The sequence below is a fragment of the Colobus angolensis genome, unplaced genomic scaffold (genome assembly GCF_000951035.1).
Source record: "Colobus angolensis palliatus isolate OR3802 unplaced genomic scaffold, Cang.pa_1.0 Scaffold140, whole genome shotgun sequence".
Taxonomy (NCBI): domain Eukaryota; kingdom Metazoa; phylum Chordata; class Mammalia; order Primates; family Cercopithecidae; genus Colobus; species Colobus angolensis.
The window spans coordinates 673,875-692,770 of NW_012114489.1; the positions used below are offsets into that span (position 1 = coordinate 673,875).

Sequence of the window (18,896 nt, forward strand, 5' to 3'; positions counted from 1 at the left end):
GGGAAAAAAGGGGCTTGGTTCTTCCCCCGCCTATGGAGCCTGCACACCAGATTTGTGCCCTCCCCTGAGTTCTGGCCAGGAGGCTTCTTGCCCCATTCATATTGTTACAAAGTTCAGCTAGAGATTTCTTCCTCATGGAGTTTTAGTCGCTGCTCCTCTGGTCACACTCCTGATGGATCCCTGTGGTTCCAGGCAGAAATGGCCTGCTAGGGGACGCAGTGAGCTCCCAGGTCCTTTCTGCTGCCTCTTGTTCCCCTGTATTTCACTTGGCTGTAAATTGACTCCGCTCCAGGTGAAGTCAGAAACTTTTCCCACAGACAGACCTTTGGCTTCTCCAGTGGGGGTATGTGTTTGGGAGAGGAGGGTCTCCCTTTCCCTTTTCCGCAGTTAGGGCATTCACAGTATTTGCAGTGTCTCCCAGGTCCTGAAGGAGCAGTCTGTTTCCTTCACAGGGTCTGTGGGTCCTCTTGGGATTGCTGATTTGTTCTTGCAGTTGATCTGGAGCTGAAATTCACAATGTGAGCTTCCACAAGGTGCTCTGTCTGGAGCTGCAATCTAGTCCTGCCTCCCGTCCGCCATGATTCCTTTTCTTACCGAGGACTGAAGAGCTTTTATTTAACCTCATCAAACTTACACGTTTCTCCTCTCTCTCATGAGAGATATCTGGGTTCTCAATGACATCAATATTAACTTTATCCCACGACATATGCATGACCATTTCTGTGTAATATTTAAAAATGATTATCAATAGTGTTACATTCATTTCTTTCATTTTCTTTTGATATTTGTGGATTGCCTTTTAAAATTATTAATATTTCTTTACAATTAGGCAAAATATTTACATGGTTCCAAAGCAAATCTACAAAATTAGAAGTCTAGCCACATCTAGCATATCTGTTTCCTCTATTTTCCTCCTGTAAGTATTTAGCTATGTAATTTAAGAGAGAAGATAGAATTGGGAATTAAGGGGAAAACACTTGAACTCAGAGGTTAAAGTTTAATCATTGTAGGAAAGTTGTTGATCAAGAATTGGAAATATTCAGATAAGTAAAGTAGAGGATAAAGTGGAGTGATTTTAAATATTCATTGAATTTGCCAAAAGAGAAGAATGATAGAACACTTTTTTATGAACATGAGCAAAGAGTATATAAGAGGGAGTGGGCATTAATGCCAAAGTCAGCAGAAAATCTTGGTAAAAATTTACAGAGTTACAGGTATTTGATTTCTCAATAATGAGGTGCTTTTTTAAATTTCAGAGAGATAAGCTTCCTTGAGGAAGCAAAGTAGAGTTTCAAAGAATAACAAGGAATTGAGTGGAAAGGAAATGGAAAAAGATAGCATAAAAACCTTCTTGTGATCCTGGGTGTTAAAAAAATAGCAACAGGAAACACACAGGGCTGTTGCTAGCTTGCGAAATACAATCAAATGAAGACACTTTATTTCCCTAATAAGGAAAGTCTTAAAGTCAAAGAGAAAATTATCAGACGAGGAGTCTACAAAGAAAAGAAATGAAGGTGGAGCAAAACTCTCAAGAGTCAGCAAGAGCTGAATTCAAGGACAAAGAACAGTCAACAATTTAGTGTCCATGTGCAGAGACTGAGCCTCTAAGTAAAAATTATGGGACATATAGCTTATTCCAAGGAAACATATAATAAATCTCCACAGATTTCTATACCAAATTTAAGTTCTCCCATGGAGGCCGACCCTGTTTCCTACTCAGATATGCCTGAAAACCAAAAAAAAAATGCCATGTCGCTTATTCTCCTGATTTACTACTCCCTCAGAAACAAAATCCAGTTCATTGCTGATTTCTTATAAGTATACTGGTGCATAGCTCACATTCTCAAATCTACTCCTAATTAAACACAGAATGGCTGTATTTGATTCTTTTGGATGCCTTAAGGTGAGTTCAACTTGCCATGTTTACTTATATATATGTTATCCTTGGTCATTGTCCAGGTTGTAAATCCCTGGGTCATTTAAACTCTTCCAAGCTTTTATTCCCACATTGCTCCATATAGGCCTACCTTGACCTTTACTCCCATATTTCTCCTTCCTCTCAAATCATCTCATTGTGCTCTCTAGGAACTCCTATTTCATGGTAAACTCTTCTATATCCTCAAACTCTTTGTCAAATATTCCTTCCATCGCCTAGCCCTAATCTGTATTCAACACTGCTATTTCTAAACCATCATTCTTTCTGACAAATGTCCTTTTGAGGATATGCTGTCCCACTGAATCTGTCGTTCATTAACATCTCATCTTGTGTCAGCTTCCAAGCTTGGTTTGTCAGTTACTTGACATGGTCAGGAAGAAAAAAATGGACATATGGCAGGTAAGTTGCTGAGGAAGAACATGGTGTACTACCTAGAAGATAGAATTAGAGTGGACATAGGGAAGGTGAATTCAGGGAGTAGGCAGTATGTGTGAGCCACATTAAATCCTCAAGTAGTGAAGAAGTTTTGTGGTATGCTGAAGCTGGCTCATACCAATTCACAAGAGCCAGCTGTTAAATTTTCAGAAATTTTGCAAGCCAGTAGATATCACACTGGAAGCTCTACAAATACTATAAATCAGGACCCTTTTCCCCCCGGAAATTTAGTTGTTAAATATTTACCAGCACACCACCGGGTGGTAAGGAGGAAGAGGAAATGAAATACTAAAAGGATATAAGGTCAGGAAAGTGGAAAACAAATTTCACCTAATTCACAACTATGTCTAGGAGCAATATCACCCTAAGGCCAATAAATATAAACAAAGTAGACTTAAACAGTATATCCAAAAGGGGCAAGATTAAAGACAGATCCTAAAGAAAAATGACGGAAAAATATCATTTTAGCTTGACAAATACGATTCATTTGTATTGAGGCTGAATCACAACTGTGAAGAAATAAATCGAGATGATACTGACATGTTCTCCTATATCCCTAGATTCCATTAGGTTGAACTCAGTAAACAATATTTGTCTATTCTGTGCTTAATCAGGCACAGCTTTGGTTTTAAAAAACTTAAGTGGGTCAAGAATCTAGAAATCAACAAAAAATAATGAGAAGATGGGGGATGTATTAGTCCATTTTGCATTGCTATAAAGGAATTCCTGAGACTGGGTAATTTATAAAGAAAACAGGTTTATTTGGCTCATAGTTCTGTAGACTGTACAAGCATGGCATCCAAGAAAGAAGGTAAAATCAGTGGTTTCTCTTAGTCCTTTTCCTTTAGGTAAAGTATCATGAGTTATTTCCTCCATGGAGCTCTTTAGACACATTTTCTTGAAGGGAGAGATATCTGGAGAAGAAATGGATCTAAAAAAAAACTATTGTGAAAAGCCACTAAAGGCTTTCCCTGGCATCTGGAAACAATAGGCTACTGTTGGTGCTAGAGAAAGATATAAAAATTGAAAAGATAAATTTTTAAAATGCTATAAAACTCATCCTTTATCACTAAGGCTAGGTTATAAAGAGAACTTACTATGCATATAATCCAAACATCATGAATCAAAGCGTATCATAATGGGGCAATTCAAGATGCTATCTTTTGATTTGAAAACAAACAAACCAACAAAACAAAACAAAAGAAACAAACAAAACCCCTTGGCTTGATTTTTAATTCCAGAGTGCGTATTATAACATGCATAATCTCACATATGTGTCAAGTGAAACAAAACGACTGAGCAGTTATGCTGAGAGCTGATTTTTAGCTCCTGTACAAATTCAAAGACATTTTTCAAGGCAATACTTCAAAGTTCATGCTTCTAATATATTTAATTATCATCTGCCTGTCGATACTGAAAAAAAAGATACAAAATCAGAACTGAGAAAAACCAAAGTACCTGTGTTTATTAATTACCCACCATGTGTTTACTTTCCTAGAACTTCTATATCTGTGCTCCAACTTGTTCCACCCTGCTTTATGCTTTTAGGGATCGCATCAAATTAGTTTCCTTGTTCTCTGACATTCAATTAGGTGCAGCCAATGGAAAAAAATCTACTGGAAATCAACAAGAATGAGTGTGTGAGGTGAAGATACTTATTTTCCTTGTTCATTTCCTGCTTGACAAAATTAACAGGGGCTCTATTTCTCTCCTGAAGGCTACTCCTCCTCCATGCCAGTAATCATTCTCTCCGCTCTATCTTCAGGCCCAAGTAGTGGTAATGGTTCCCCACTGTTGCTAGTTTGGAGACTCTGTTGTGCCTTGTTAGCTCCCCTTAATCCTGCTCATACAATTGCCACTATGCCCCTTATTAAGCTTTCCTCAATTTTCCCAGTAGAGCATCCCATCTATTTTCTATGCTGACCCTGAATCAACCTTATTTTTTTTTCACTCTTACTTCTGATTGAACAAACAGATTTTTATTCATTGTTTTACAATCAAAATTGTATGTTGATATTCTGTACTGTTTGCCAGTTGCTACCAGTGCTATAAAGTGAAAAGAGATGAAGAAAGATAAACAAGGACATACATAGTAGGAAGGACAATTTGCTCTGCTATGGTTTTTAAGCTATATTTAAAGAATATGTGTATGGAGGATATGTATGCATGGTAATCAAAAGACATCCTAAGAGATGAATGAACAAAGAGATAAGAGCAAAAATATTTCATATATTTGGCAACAAGCCTTATTTTCAACTATTTCTGGAGTGTCTCCATGTTGATTAGCCTGCTTAGAGCCTCCTATGGGCTGTCTACTCAAGGTTTGGCATATGGAGGAAAATCACATGTTGATGAGGTAGAGACAGCCCAGAGAAAGACCATCTGAACTTGAGAAAAAGCTAATCATATTAAGTGATAAAAGCAAGATATAACAGAAAAACTTTTATGCTACTAGGGAAAGTAAAAATTGGTAGAACCATTTTCGTAAAATATTTTTATCTAATAAAGTCGAATTTTGAGCATGTCCTGCAACCCGGTAATTGTCCTTTAGATTTAGACCCTAAGGAAACACTTGCACATTTTCATTAAGAGATATGAATGAAAATGTTCACACCACTGTTGTTTTTAATATCCATTGATAGAGAAATGTTCATACTAATGCTTTTAAACATCCATTGATATGAAACAGATTAATAAAAATGGTATATTTGCAATATGGAGTACTATATAACAGTGAAATGTTCATATATTTCAAAATGGATGATTCTCATAAACAAAATATTGAGTGAAAAAAAGTTGCAGAAGATTTCCTAAAGTTCAATATCATTATTTGAGAGTCACCATGCCAGTGTAGTAAAAATAAAAAGAAAACTGACAGGGTAGTTACTATAACATTGAGAAGAGTGTCCACTTTGGGGAGTGGGATAAAGAAGGGGATAGTGTTGGAGAGGGCAATATAGGGTGCCCATCGGGAACTTCAAATGTTGCATCTCTCAAGCACGATTGTGAGTTCAGGGGTATTTATATTATCCTTATTCACATATCTCACGTGTGTATGATATTCTTGTTATATGTAAAATAATCAATCATAAAAAGGCAAAAGCAAGGCAAACTTATTTGCAGTAAGTCAAACTTCATTTTTACATGCATATATGCATAGAACAGGTTCTGAAAGAATTTAAAATACAATATTTTAGCTCATTGGATCATGAGATTATGGTGACCATTTTCTTATATTTTTCAAATTTTCCATAATAAATAGAAAATTATACTTTTAAAGAAAAAATATAGAGCCAGTAATAAGTAGCAAATACTTGAAAAAAACACCAATACCTTCAATCAAGTTTGAGAAGTTATTGTATTGAATCTCATTGATATTAGGATTCACTCAAAAGAGGAAATACCAAATAAAAGTTCAGACACATGACTAAAAGGCAAAAGAAAGAAGGAAATGTTCCCATAAGCCAATGAGAATGTCAACCTCTTGCAACAATTATGTCATAGGAGAAAAATGTCAGAAGACCATTATAATAAGAAATTGCTTATAAAGCTGCCGAAGGTGACCTTAATCATCCAGTCATGTTCAGTTCAAACCATTATTTGGCTTTCAGTTGCTATGTATAGCATTCGTGTGATATAGTCATGTTTAAAGGGGCTGTGGCTGTTCATTTTCATTTGCAGTCTCTCCTTTAGGCTGTTATTAAGATTTCATAGAGTTTGCAAAACGTCTGTCCCCTGAGACCTTGCAAAATGGGTGGCAAGTAAAAAGACTTTTTGATGCTCAATGTCAGGGAAGACAATTCACCTAGCTGTGCTGCAGTCCAGAAACACCAAGACCTGTTACTGCAATCATATTTAATAACAAATATGCCAGTTATTGAACTTATATTAACTCTCTGTGTAACTGAAGTATGCGCAATTGTATTTATTGACATATTGAGAGTGGTATTTGATAACATCACATTGTTTGAAATAAACAAGGTGGTGCAAGTGTTATTCATTAGAACACAATATTCAATACTGACAGGTAGATTTGAGTCAGAAAGCATGATTTTAAGACTGATGGGCTCCCTGTCATAAAACTTACCTTGTGTCTTTCAAAAATAAAAAAGTTCTTGGTTAGCGTGACCCCTTTTCTCCATAAGCACAGACCTCTTATATTTTTTTAACCCTTTGTACCATGTATTGTTTCTACTAAAGACGTTAATAAGTGAGATTCCCAGTCATCACTGTTTTTCTAGTAGTTTTAGGTACTATGTATATATCTTTTTTTTTAAATGCATATGGTCGCTTAACTAAAACTCAACTAAACATTATATCATAGCTTGAGACAATGTGAAGCATGCTAGGAAAATTATTTGTGAACTTAATGTAATTAATTTTGAAAAAGAAACCAAGAAACATGATAATAGGCTTTATATATGTTTTCATAAAATCATAGAACATCTGGTTTGGAAATGGTCTTAATGGTCGGTTAGTCCAACCATTCACCCAGGGCTTAAATCCCTTATAAAACACTCCATCTATTAGTCTCTATGTCCTCTCTGAACTGCTCGTTCCAGGAAGAACAGAAGACTTTTGGAAGCATTCCATTTAAAATAGGAGGTACAAATTTATATATCCATCTGTATATATAAAATATTACTCCATGCATTTACTGCTCCTTATTTTAAATGTGGCATGGCATATATTACTGGGAAAAAAATCCTTCCCTAGCTTTCTTACACATATTCCTTTAAAAACTAATTTGACAGATCCTGGAGGTTTCTCTTCTTTGACCTCCAAAATGAAATAGTGTCAAAGACCCTAGCTTCTAGGACACATGCAGGGACCTTAAAAAAATACCTCAAATGAATCATCATTTTCATCTTTTAAATTTATTTTGACTGCTTGTGTTTGGTCCAAGCAAGTCAAGGCAAATAGGCACACAGCTTCTTGCCAAGATTATGTTCTAAATAAGAGTGGATATTTGCAAGAAAGACACACTGGAAAACTCAAACAATCCTAAAAAAGCTGTGTTTTATAAGAAAACCACACAACCAGCAGATGATCACCATTAGCTGTCAAGTTTAACAGGACAATTCTAAGTTTCTGTGTCAAAGAAAGTTTCGTGGAGAAGTAATTTTAGGGCTCTTTTGTCTCTAGGTATAAAAAGTGCTTGGCAAATCATAAGGAATAATGCTTTTTTACCCTAAAATTTTAACTTGCAGCAATGCTTGAAATCACCCCATTACAGAATCATAGCTTTGGGGTTTAAAGGTCTCTCAGTTTTCAAGATCCTCTGGCACCAAGTTCTTAACACACAGCTTTACTGAGGGGGTGACTGGTCTGGAATGAAACACTCAATAGGCTTTTGACAGATAGCAGGGATCTCAGATACTAGAAGATACAGAAAGTGGAAGAGGGAGATTAAAGATAAACTTCACTCCTTGCTCAATTTTCCCAGTGCTTATCCTTCCAGTGTATGTTACCTTATTTATTATTACCTTTGGTTTATCTTTAAAGTTTTCTTATAGACCTACTTAAGGCCAGGGCAAAGACAGTCAAACACTTTTGTTGAACCACATGTATGTAACTATCTTTTATCAGGGATCATATCTCAGTACTTACATCTTTGGGGATGTCTATATAAAATGTATATCCAGTCATGAGTAGCTTTAAGGATAGGAGTTTTTGTTTTTTCTGTTATTGTTGTTGTTTGTTTGTTCGTTCGTTTTTTGAAATGGAGTTTCACTCTGTCGCCCAGGCTAGAGGGCAGTGGCGCTATCTTGGCTCACTGCAACCTTTACCTTCTGGGTTCAAGAGATTCTCTTGTTTCAGCCTCCTGAGTAGCTGGGACTACAGGTGCCCTCCATCACGCCCAGCTAACGTTTTTGTATTTTTAGAAGAGATGGGATTTCACCATGCTGGTCAGGCTGGTCTTGAACTCCTGACCTCAGATGATCCACCTGCCTTGGCCTCCCAAAGTGCTGGGATTATAGGCGTGAGCCACCACGCCCGACCAGGAGTTCTTTTTAAATTAGCATTATACTGGGCACATATTAGGTGTTTTATAAAGGTATTTTACTGAGAGTAGCTGAAGAACATTTATAATGGTAAAGAAACAGTTCCACAGTGAGTCATTTACCCAGCTACTTTCCAGTTTGAAGAATTAAGTGGGAGTCATTAAGACTGAATCAATTTCCATATATATTTTTTCACTGCTAAATTGGCAAAAGAATCTGAGAGGAAGAACAGACTTCCAAATGACTACATTAATAGAAACAAATGAGCTGTTTATTTTATATGTAGTTACGAATATTACAAATAAATTATTCATCCAGAAGCTGAAAGACTTATGTCACTTAAGTGCTTGGGATGATCAAAAGCAAAGTGGTTTCAATTATTAAAAATGGGGAGGTAGGGAGAAGAAACCAGAAAAAAATACTTACTAAATGATGAAATGCTGTACTGTCATAATGAAAATATGTAGGCCTTTCTAGGTCATAACATTTTAAGTGAATTTAAAGTTGAAAGTGCTAGGAAATAAGTAAAGTAGCAAGTAATTCTATATTGCACAGTTAACAATAATTTACTGTATATTTCAAAATAGCTAGAAAAGAAAATGTGACATGTTCCCAACACAAAGAAACGATAAATGTTTGAGGCGATGGGTATCCTAAATACTCTTATTTGATCATTACACATTGTATGCACGTATCAAAATATCACATGTACCCCCCAATATGGACAATTATTACATAGCAATAAAAATAAAATAATCCACGAAAATGAGTTGGTTTTTGCCTTTATCATTGTCTTATCTGAGGGTTTCCCAAAAATCAGCATCTGAGACAAAGACTACCTTGCCTCTGAAGGTTAAGTGTTGCTTTTGGCCTCTTACGATTCCTGAATTTCCCTCTTTTCTCCATTGATATCAGGAGGTCCGATTGCATGGCAGCATGTGTTTCTGTCTACCCTAGCCTTCAGAGAACATTTCATGGATCATTGCCATTTCTTATTGCCTGAGTGAAGGAACTGTCCTTTGACCCCTCTGAGGAATATGGTCAAGTGGTGGGTTCACTGTTATCACAAAATAAATCTATTCTAACATTCTACTTCCTTAAGCCTTCTGCACTATTCAGGTATTCCTGCATCACCACCTTGTTTACTCCAGGTAATTATTGTATCAAAACTTCAAAAAGCTGACTGGGTGCAGTGGCTCACACCTGTAATCTCAGCATTTTGGGAGGCTGAGACGGACAGATCACTTGAGGCCAGGAGTTTGAGACAAGCAAGGACAACATGATGAAATGCTATCTCTACCAAAAATAAAAAAACTTAGTCGGTGTGGTGGCGTGCATCTGTGGTCCCAGCTACTTGGGAGGCTGAGGAAGGAGGATCTCTTGAGCTCAGGGGGCAGAGGTTACAGTGAGTGGAGATCATGCCACTGCACTCTAGCCTGGGTGACAGAGTGAGACCCCATCTCAAAACAAAACAAAACAAAACAAAACAAAAACACTTCAAAAAAAGCCATCTCAGGGTATATTAGAGAAAAATTCAGGTGTCCTTGCCAATACTTTGAACCCCAAATCACAGGTGGCTGAATAAATAAAAATTAAAATATAATAGTGTTGTACTTGAATTCTATTTTTATTTAAAGAATATAAAAGTCATTCATTCTTCTGGAGTAGCCAAATATTATTCTTGGGTAAAACATGTAATGTCATTGTTCCCAAACTTGCATTCCATTGCTTTGGTTACATGTAAAACTGGTGTTACTGAATACTGCTTTGGCATTACTGCTACAATTCACATTTTTGAGAAAAAAATACAGAAACTTCCCCTCGAAATTATTGTCAGAGTGATGTTGAGGAAAATGTGTTTCATATCCTGGAACAAGCTGTTCATTAGGACTCTCAAGAGAAATATCAGTTCATGCTCATATCAGGAAAAGATTCTTTTGTGAACCAAAATTTTAAAACGTATTACAAAAACAATCTTGCAAATAATGCAGTTGTTTTTGCTTTGGCTACTGGGAAGCTAGAGCCAATTCTACATTCTACTTCTAGTGATTTGATGGCATTTTACAGTAGGCATTTCTTAAACTAATTGTATCTTCTGGTTTTATTTTATTACTCCACTCTTAGTTCCTTTTCCATTGATCTGTTCAACAATTTATATTTTATTTGTTATTTATCACACAAGTAACTTCAAGTCCTTATTTATACCTACATAGGCATAAATCAATCTAGTTAAAAACAATTTATGTAGAGAGCTATTGAATGTACTACCTTACATTTTAAATTAAATGAGAGATGAGCTTATTGAAAGTAAGTGATACAGCAGAGGTGGAATGGGAAGCTTGAAGAGCAGTTTTACATCGATGAAGAGTAAGTGGCTCAAGTCATTAATCAGTAAAGTGTATATTTATTATTTAAAAATTACAGCACTGGTAAAATTAGTAATATGGCATTAGACTGGTATTTTGTTACACTGTTTCAAGTCGCAATAAAGTTTCAAAGAAACGAAATACTGATTTTACTCTACATGTCTCATTTACTGCCTAACTATTTAGGTCAGGGAATTTATCTTCACTTTTAAAAAGTGTATCCATTAAGAATACTAATACTGAGGCTATAGTATAAGTTTATTTAATTTGCCAATTGAAATAATTCCATGTAAAACTGCCAAATGCATAATTCTGGCACATAACAGAATTAGCCTTATATTACAACAAACTAAACTCATTTAAAAAACCAATGAAACCCATATTACAGCAAAATATAATGAGCTAAATTAAAAATATAAAATATTATTAGAAGAGCTTGCCTAGAAATGACAAGCTGTATTGAAACACTACCACACAGCCAGTGAGAATATGTTTATACTTAAGAAATGATGGAAATAATTACTGAAAAGAATGACACAAAGAAATATAAACAAGGATCATAAAGCAGAAGAAGACTGAAAACAATGTGTATATAATTATCTGAATATGAGAGTGCTCTGAACTTTTAAAATCCTGAATCATCTGACAGGATGATTCAACAATATTCCAATCTTAGAATGGGAGCATTTGACAAAATCTTAGAGTTTATCCCAAGCTAGGGGTTAACTCCCAGGAGAAATTATGAACTCAGTGCAGCAATGAATCATTGTGATGAGTAAAAAAAATTACAGTAACATCTCTGTGACCAACTCATGGGAGTGTGGAGAAAGTCCCTTTGGCAGCTGCCTGCCCAGCTAATGGTACTAATTAATGGAGAGGCCAAATCTGAACCTACCCTACAGCCTTGTACTGAAAGCTGCTTTGTAGCTATTCATATAAATGTAGACTGGTCCAGGTCAAAATACAGTAAAAGTGAGGGCAGTTTTTGTCTTTATGTCTCTGGAAGGAATAATAAAAGAAAATTATCAGTGAGTCACATATGAGGGTCCATAATCCATGACAGACTAAACAGTAAATGTGGCCTTTTCCTAGATCACTGTGATTAATTTAAAAGTCAGAACCATCTGTAGCAGTTTTGAGAGCAGAAATAAATTTATAAAAAGTAATCATACCTTTTCAATAAAAAGTAGTAAGCAATACCTTTTCAAACATATCTTTTCTCAGCATTTGACTGGTAGCAGTCATTTGCGTGGCTATTTCATGCAAGTATTTATCAGCCATTCCGCAAGAGGTGGGCTGCAGTGGGGGCAGAATTCTAGTAACCAAAGAATCGTTTATTAAATGCTTCCATTCTTGATCAGTGTAGCTTGCTTACAGTAATCACATCAATTATTTATGGAGCACTTACCATGTGCTAAGACATGTTTTCATGTGACACTTGTTCACTTAGCTATCACAATCCTGTGAAGTGGGTGCTACCATCGTTCCAATTTCCACCTGAGGCAACAATGGTTTAGAGCGGATAAGCACAAGCCCGGTGTATAGAGACAGTCAGAAAGTGGGATTAAAGCATGGGTTTATCCCCATGGCCCACTTAACCACTTATGTAGTTATTTATACGGATACTGCCTCTGAAGCCATGTTCAGTCAGTTCTCCAGGGAGCTCCATTCTTGCTCCTTGAAAAGTCTTGGTAGTATACTAGCTGTTCTATTCCAGAATAGAAGCTTCTGTACTATCCCAAAGAAATAAGACACGATTTACAATTTCATACATGGTGAGGAATACTTTTATCTAGTTTCCAAGATAACATCTCCTATATCTTTTTTCTCCTCCCTTATTCCTTGTCAAACTTGAAAACTCAATTTTAGATCAGAAAAGGACCCTAGAGGCTATCTTGTCTGGTCTTCTGATTATTTTTAAATGGTAAAACCAGGGTCAAAAGAGGTTAAATGATTTAGAGTTGGTCAGTAGGGCTCCCCAATGTCTGGAGTCCCCATCTAGTGCTTTGTCCCATTATGTTACAGTAGTTTTCATCTCTGCCCCGTGTTTTTCCAGGCATCTGATGCAGGGAAGGTATGATGAAAATGATTTTTTTTCAGTCTAGTAAAGGAAACTTTACCACTGACATCTGGATTGCTCTCATGGTATAACGGAAACACTGACATAGGCTTTGCCAAGCTTCTCTATCGCAACCACAGGCTGTGACTCCGGACACAAACAGTACTGAAAACTAATCTCAGTTCTCTATTTGAACTAAAAGGAAGAAAGCAAACACATGAACGTGTCAGAATGGGGAGTTAACCTGGAGAATAAATAAAAAGTCAGATAAAAACAAAAAAGCAAGAAAGAACTTAGGAAATATAAAGGAAAATATCAGCAGTATGAATCAGATTAACATGGGGCCCCCTGGTCATTTTTAGGTTTAACATTTCTGATCTGTCAGTTTTCCTATCACCATTTCCTTCTGCTTCCCTGCAGCCCTTCTTTCTGATACCACTTGGGAAAATAATCTGTAAACTAATTACTAATTGACATAAGATTAACTAAAAAGATCGGTCACACACACATATGCACATCCACACATAAACTTGTGCCTATACACTGTATAAGTCATGTAAATAATCACACTGTACCCCATAAATATGTACAGTTATATCATAAAGACTTTTAAAAGCCCAAAACGCCACAATTTTTAGATACTTTAGATGCCTACTATTGCAATACATAATCTTTCTGGCAGTGTTTCACAGGGTCCTACTGGTATTTTGGGTGAAACAATTATTTCTTGGATAGACTATCCACACGTGACATGATCGTTATCCCTTCTGCCACCAAATCCCATTAGTTGCACTTAGTCATCCTGACAACCAGAACACACCCTTAGATATTTCCAAATCCCCCCCGGGGGGGGGCAATACTTACCTAAGTGAGAAACACTAGGGCTGAGAAAAACACTCTAGGTCCAACTCAGAGGAATTATTAATACAGATGGATATATTGTATTCAAGACATAATTTATTGAGTGTTTGCCATGTGTAAGGCCCTATGGTAGCTGCTGCTGGGTGCTGGGGGGTACATTGGTAAGTCCAAACAAATAAGGATTTTGCTGTAACGGATCAGACAAGATGGTATGAGAGACAGATATTGATTAAATCTTCACACACACACAACACACACACACACACACATAAATTATAAAGTTCTAATAATAGCAACAAAGAGACACACAGTGTTATTAGAGTCTACAGAGGATAAGTTAGAGAAGATTTCCTGAAAACTGATGCTTGAGCTGAGATCTGAAGCATAAGCACGAGTTTACTTGGTGATGACAAAGGGCAACAACATTGTTGGGAGAGGAAACAGCATGTTCAATGCTGCACTGATGAGACAGAGCACGGCATGTAAGAGAGATGAACAGGAGGCCAATGTGGCTAGACCTGAGAGAATGAGAGGGAGCTCCCTGTGAGATGAGGCTGTAGACACAAGGAAAAGCCAGTTCACATGTGGCCTTGGAGCCTAGGTCAGTAAGTAGAACACCAAGGCGTAACTAACCAAGTGAAACTTGGTAGAAGGCAGATTACATAAAACATTGATTAATCAGTGGGTGTTGTTCCATGAAGCTTTTAATCAAATCAACTCTCATCTGGATGGAGGTCAAGTTTTCTCAGATAAAAAATATCTTCAGTGTGTTGTGACTGTGTAGAATGTACTCACTCAACAAATTTGGTACCGTGCAAGGTCCTATGAAAGTTGTAACATGTAAGACTAGATACCTGTTGGGGAACACTGAGGGGAAACTGGTGACAACCTGGAAAGGTCAAGTGTTTCAGGGTAATGAACACTGAAGTTGAAGCTTCAGGAACTGGGTCTTGCTACCAGACTTTCTTGCCTCATGGGAACTCCACCAGCCCCTGATTAGAATTTTCATCAGTAAAACAAGGACGGAAATATTCCAAGTTTCTGAGCAAGATTAACTAAAATATCCTAAGGAAGAACATCTAACCCAAGTGCGCAATTCATGGTTTTAACAAAACAAAGTTTCTTCAGCTGTAAACTAAAGGTCATAATAACCTCTCTGACACCCCAAGGATGTTGTCATCAGGCCAAATGGGAAAAGTTGGTAAAGAAGCACAGGGTATTATTATCATCAATGAATAAATGTGGCATGAACGGCACCCTGAACTTAACATCCCTTGTTTTTTCTGTTGTAGAGGCGAACTGCTCCATGGAATACCCCTCTTCTCTTAGCCCTCAGAAAAATCACAGGCATGGGCAAGAAGAAATGATGGTATGCAGTTTTTGATATGATGAAATAAACATTACTGTGATAAGACAGTTTAAGTGCTATAAATCTACATGCATACAAATTTTCTTTGGACGCATTGCAGAAAACAAAGTATTATTTCCACATAAGCCTATGGACCATCATTTTGTCAAATGTTAGCTGATCATGGTTCTTTTTAAAGCAAATCCAGTTTACAACAATTTGTCTGCAGGGTGTACCAATGCTGGGGATGCTCCACCTCATGTCCCCTCAGCCCGCCTCTAAATAAACATGTAGGTGTACTGAACACTTCCTAGTATGCTGATAACTATCCACTGCAAGCGCCTCTTTTCACTGCTTCTCCATGCAAGGGCTTTCTCTGCAACTGTGGGAGCTTGCCCAGCCTGCTTGTTGGGAAGCCTAGAAGCCTCTGAAACTTACCCGCCCTAGGGATTACCCTCAACCAATAATGGCTGAGAGTTGGCAGATAAATATTTTGTATTACTTTGTTCTTTGATGGAATTATTCTGAAGCATGCTCTACATGGTTCCTTAGAGGGTCCTCAATAGGACTGAGCCTAGGAGTCCACTGAGATAACCTGCTTATTAAAATTCTTTTAGGGATTTTTCCCTTCTCTGTCTCACTTCCCCTCCTTTCTTGAATGCACTTCTTATAATTAACTACCTGAACCCACTTCTCGTCTCGTGATATACTTTTGGGAGAACCCAAGCCAACATAGAATTCCTGGAATTGTTCAGTTCATAATGCACAACTTCCATTTATAATGGCATAATAATGACTACTCTAAAAAAAATCGCCCTGTACTCTGTAGGAAGAGGAGATGCCTATTTTTAAATATCTCTTAAGGGGAAAAGTCTAAAATCAAGGATACATTTCATGGGAAGGAGAGTGTGATCTGTTTAGAATATCAAAATTTAGATTTTAAACTACATTTGAACATTAGGCCACACTAATGCCCAGTAACTTTGGAGGGTCATTTACTTTAAAAGCAACGAGTTGAAAGATTAAGTAATTTAATTTGATAGATGGCTTTGTGCCTGAAGTGCTTTAACACCTTTTGATCCTAATTGCCTGTATTGAAGGTGTTAAGTTTGACTTGCTGAATAAAGCCTAGAAGGAGTTAACATTTCATTTGAGTGACCTACAAATGCCCCCCAGCCAAGCCTCTTGGAGTGCTTCTAATGGATGCTAAATTATACAGCCCAAGTGATTAGCTATTTTAGATACTGAACTAGTAAGGATGCTAGACCATAAGCTCAATGAGGAAAAGAGCTGTACTTGTCTTACTTACCTTTCCACCTTAATATGGTGCCTTGTACTTACTAAGTGTTCAACAAAATTTTCTTGAATAAATGAACACATGGCAACCTCCATTTAAATGACTTTTATTATTCTCATATGAGTTAAGATGGGAGGAGATTTGGCATCTAAATGGTTGCCAAACTAAGGAGAATATACTATCACACATCTATCCATTATCTTCACTGTGAAGTTATCAAGTCAGAAAGCTACCCCACTCTTTTCTGGTCCATTTACATATCATATCTGGGAAGGGAGAAGCAAGACAAAGTTGAAAGATTGCAAGATATAAGAGTGATCCCTAAAAGAAACACTTCACCCATATAATTACTTGCCTAAACTCACTATAGTCTGTTCTTTCAGAAGAATCGGTGTGAAGGAATCATGGGACTTCAGGTCAGAATGAATTTTGTAGGATATTCCTTATGCTATGTTAGGGGGAAAAGGGAGTTCAGACAGTATCGACTTCATACTCGCAGCAAGTATGCAACAGCTAATCAATCACTATAGATCATCATCTTTTCTTGGGGTGCACATATATTATCTTATTGGTTTACAAGTGGTGCACCTTGGATAATTTTAGATTTGAGATCAGTCTCAATGTAACAATGACTTAGCAAAGTGCAAAATAATAAAAACTTAGCAATATGGACATGTTTTGCATAATAATTGAATTAGAATAGGACTCAGTATTCTCCCCGATTGTATATCAGTCCTGACTTGGTCTTGTTAATTTTTGGTATCCACCCTCCATCCAAATCTCATTACATCAGACTCAGAAATTTTGAAATGTTGTCTGCTAATATCTAGGTAATCATTCTTTTGTTCTATATAAGACTGTTAGAATTTGTATTTTTGCTGTGATGCTTGCTATACTCAGTTCACAGAAACCTAAAGTGTTATCATCAACATCTGATAGTATGAACTTCAGGGTTTGTTAGACAAATCACTTAAGTGTGTGAGATAAAGAAAAGGAGAAACAAGGGCTTTGACTTGGCTATGTATAGATAGTGAAGGGAAACTTCTCCATAAATGGAAGATCCAATCATTTTGGAATTTTACCTGAAGAGAAATTACAAAACTTCAGCAATTTTAAAGCCTCAATTCCTGACTCTTTCTATCCAGTTCAATCCATAAAGCTATGCCTTAATTGGAGCTCAGGACATCCTGGGAATATCCAGATTGTCTCTCTGATTCTCTGCCACTGCTCTGTGAATAAGAACTGCCAAAGATTTCTTACATCGTTAGCACTCACTGGCCCACTCTGACTTGCTCTTCTGGCTCTTTACAAATGTATATCCTTTGCCTGAAATTGGAAAGCACTTTCTCTTAATTTTCTCTGCATTAAGCAAGTGTTTCCCTGGCAGATGCAGTTTGTCCAGGCCTGTTTTTAAGAGCTCCCCCTGCTGGCAACTCTGTTTAAACAGTTTGTTGGCCTCTCTAGGCCCTGGCTACTATAAGCCACTTCACCTGTCAGCTTAGAAGAGCTGTCTGTGATTCCATAAGGCCCCAGTCAGGCACTCACATTTACACGAGGACAGCAGCAGCAATTTAGCCTTTAACTATTAGCCTACCATAACAGATTGCATTATCAACAGCCGCTCCAACACTCAGAATGATAAGATGCAACCTAGGTTCATTTCAGGGGATGCTGAGAGCCTGCTGAACATGGCAACTTTGCCTTATAGGAGATAAAAAGCTTCTCCTTCAGTATCTGTACTTAACAAGGTTGACCATCTTGTTTTTGTCTGCTTTATCTCACATACTTTTCTTATTTAATAAGCAAACGTGATGTTAATAGGTATTAACATTGCCAACATTTTCAGTTTTTCTTAAGTGGTTTTAAAAAGGATCACAGAAAAAGGACAAATTCTAAAGGTCGTGTACCAGAACACAAGTAGGCATGCTTTGCATGATAATTAAATTTCTATAGGATTCAGTATCTTCCCGATATGTAGGAGATCAGTCCTGAGTCAATCTAAAAACACTGAGGTATTTTTAGAAAAAACAGGACGGGCACGGTGGCTCACGCCTGTAATCACAGCACTTTGGGAGGCCAAGGCGGGTGGATCATGAGGTCAGGAGTTCGAGACCAGCCTGGCCAACACAGTGAAACCCGTCTCTACTAAAAATACAAAAATTAGCTGGGCGTGGTGGTGCACACTTGTAATCCCAGCTACTCAGGAGGCTGAGGCAGGAGAATCGTTTGAACCTGGGAGGCGGAGGTTGCAGTAAGCCAAGATCGCGCCATTGCAGACCAGCCCAGGTGACAATACGAAACTCTATCTCAAAAAAAAAAAAAAAAAAAAGGAAAAAGAAAAAACATTTAAAAATCTGAAGAATAAAATATTTACTTTGAAAGGGGGCAAAATGTTGCCGGTAATTAATAATATGGGTTTTCCAGAGTATTACTAAACATTGCAAATTTGAATGGTCTGACTTTGTTTCATAATCCTTTGCTGAATAAACAAATTTATGTATATTTATATAAGAAGTCTTACTGCTCACTCATGGATTCATAAAAGGAAGTATATAGTCTTAACTGTAATGATTATTTGAAGGCCACAGG

At 37.1% G+C, this 18,896-nt stretch overlaps 1 long non-coding RNA gene across 1 annotated transcript in view; it reads right to left on the bottom strand.

Annotated features, from left to right (window-relative positions):
* LOC105506832 overlaps window positions 1-18,896 on the bottom strand; it is a 922,775-nt gene that overhangs the window by 348,825 nt on the left and 555,054 nt on the right. The window contains exons 4-5 of the long non-coding RNA XR_001000995.1: window positions 12,363-12,470; window positions 11,538-11,539 (exon numbers count right to left, since the gene is read on the bottom strand). This is a non-coding gene — a long non-coding RNA (uncharacterized LOC105506832). The remainder of the gene's footprint in view (window positions 1-11,537; window positions 11,540-12,362; window positions 12,471-18,896) is intronic.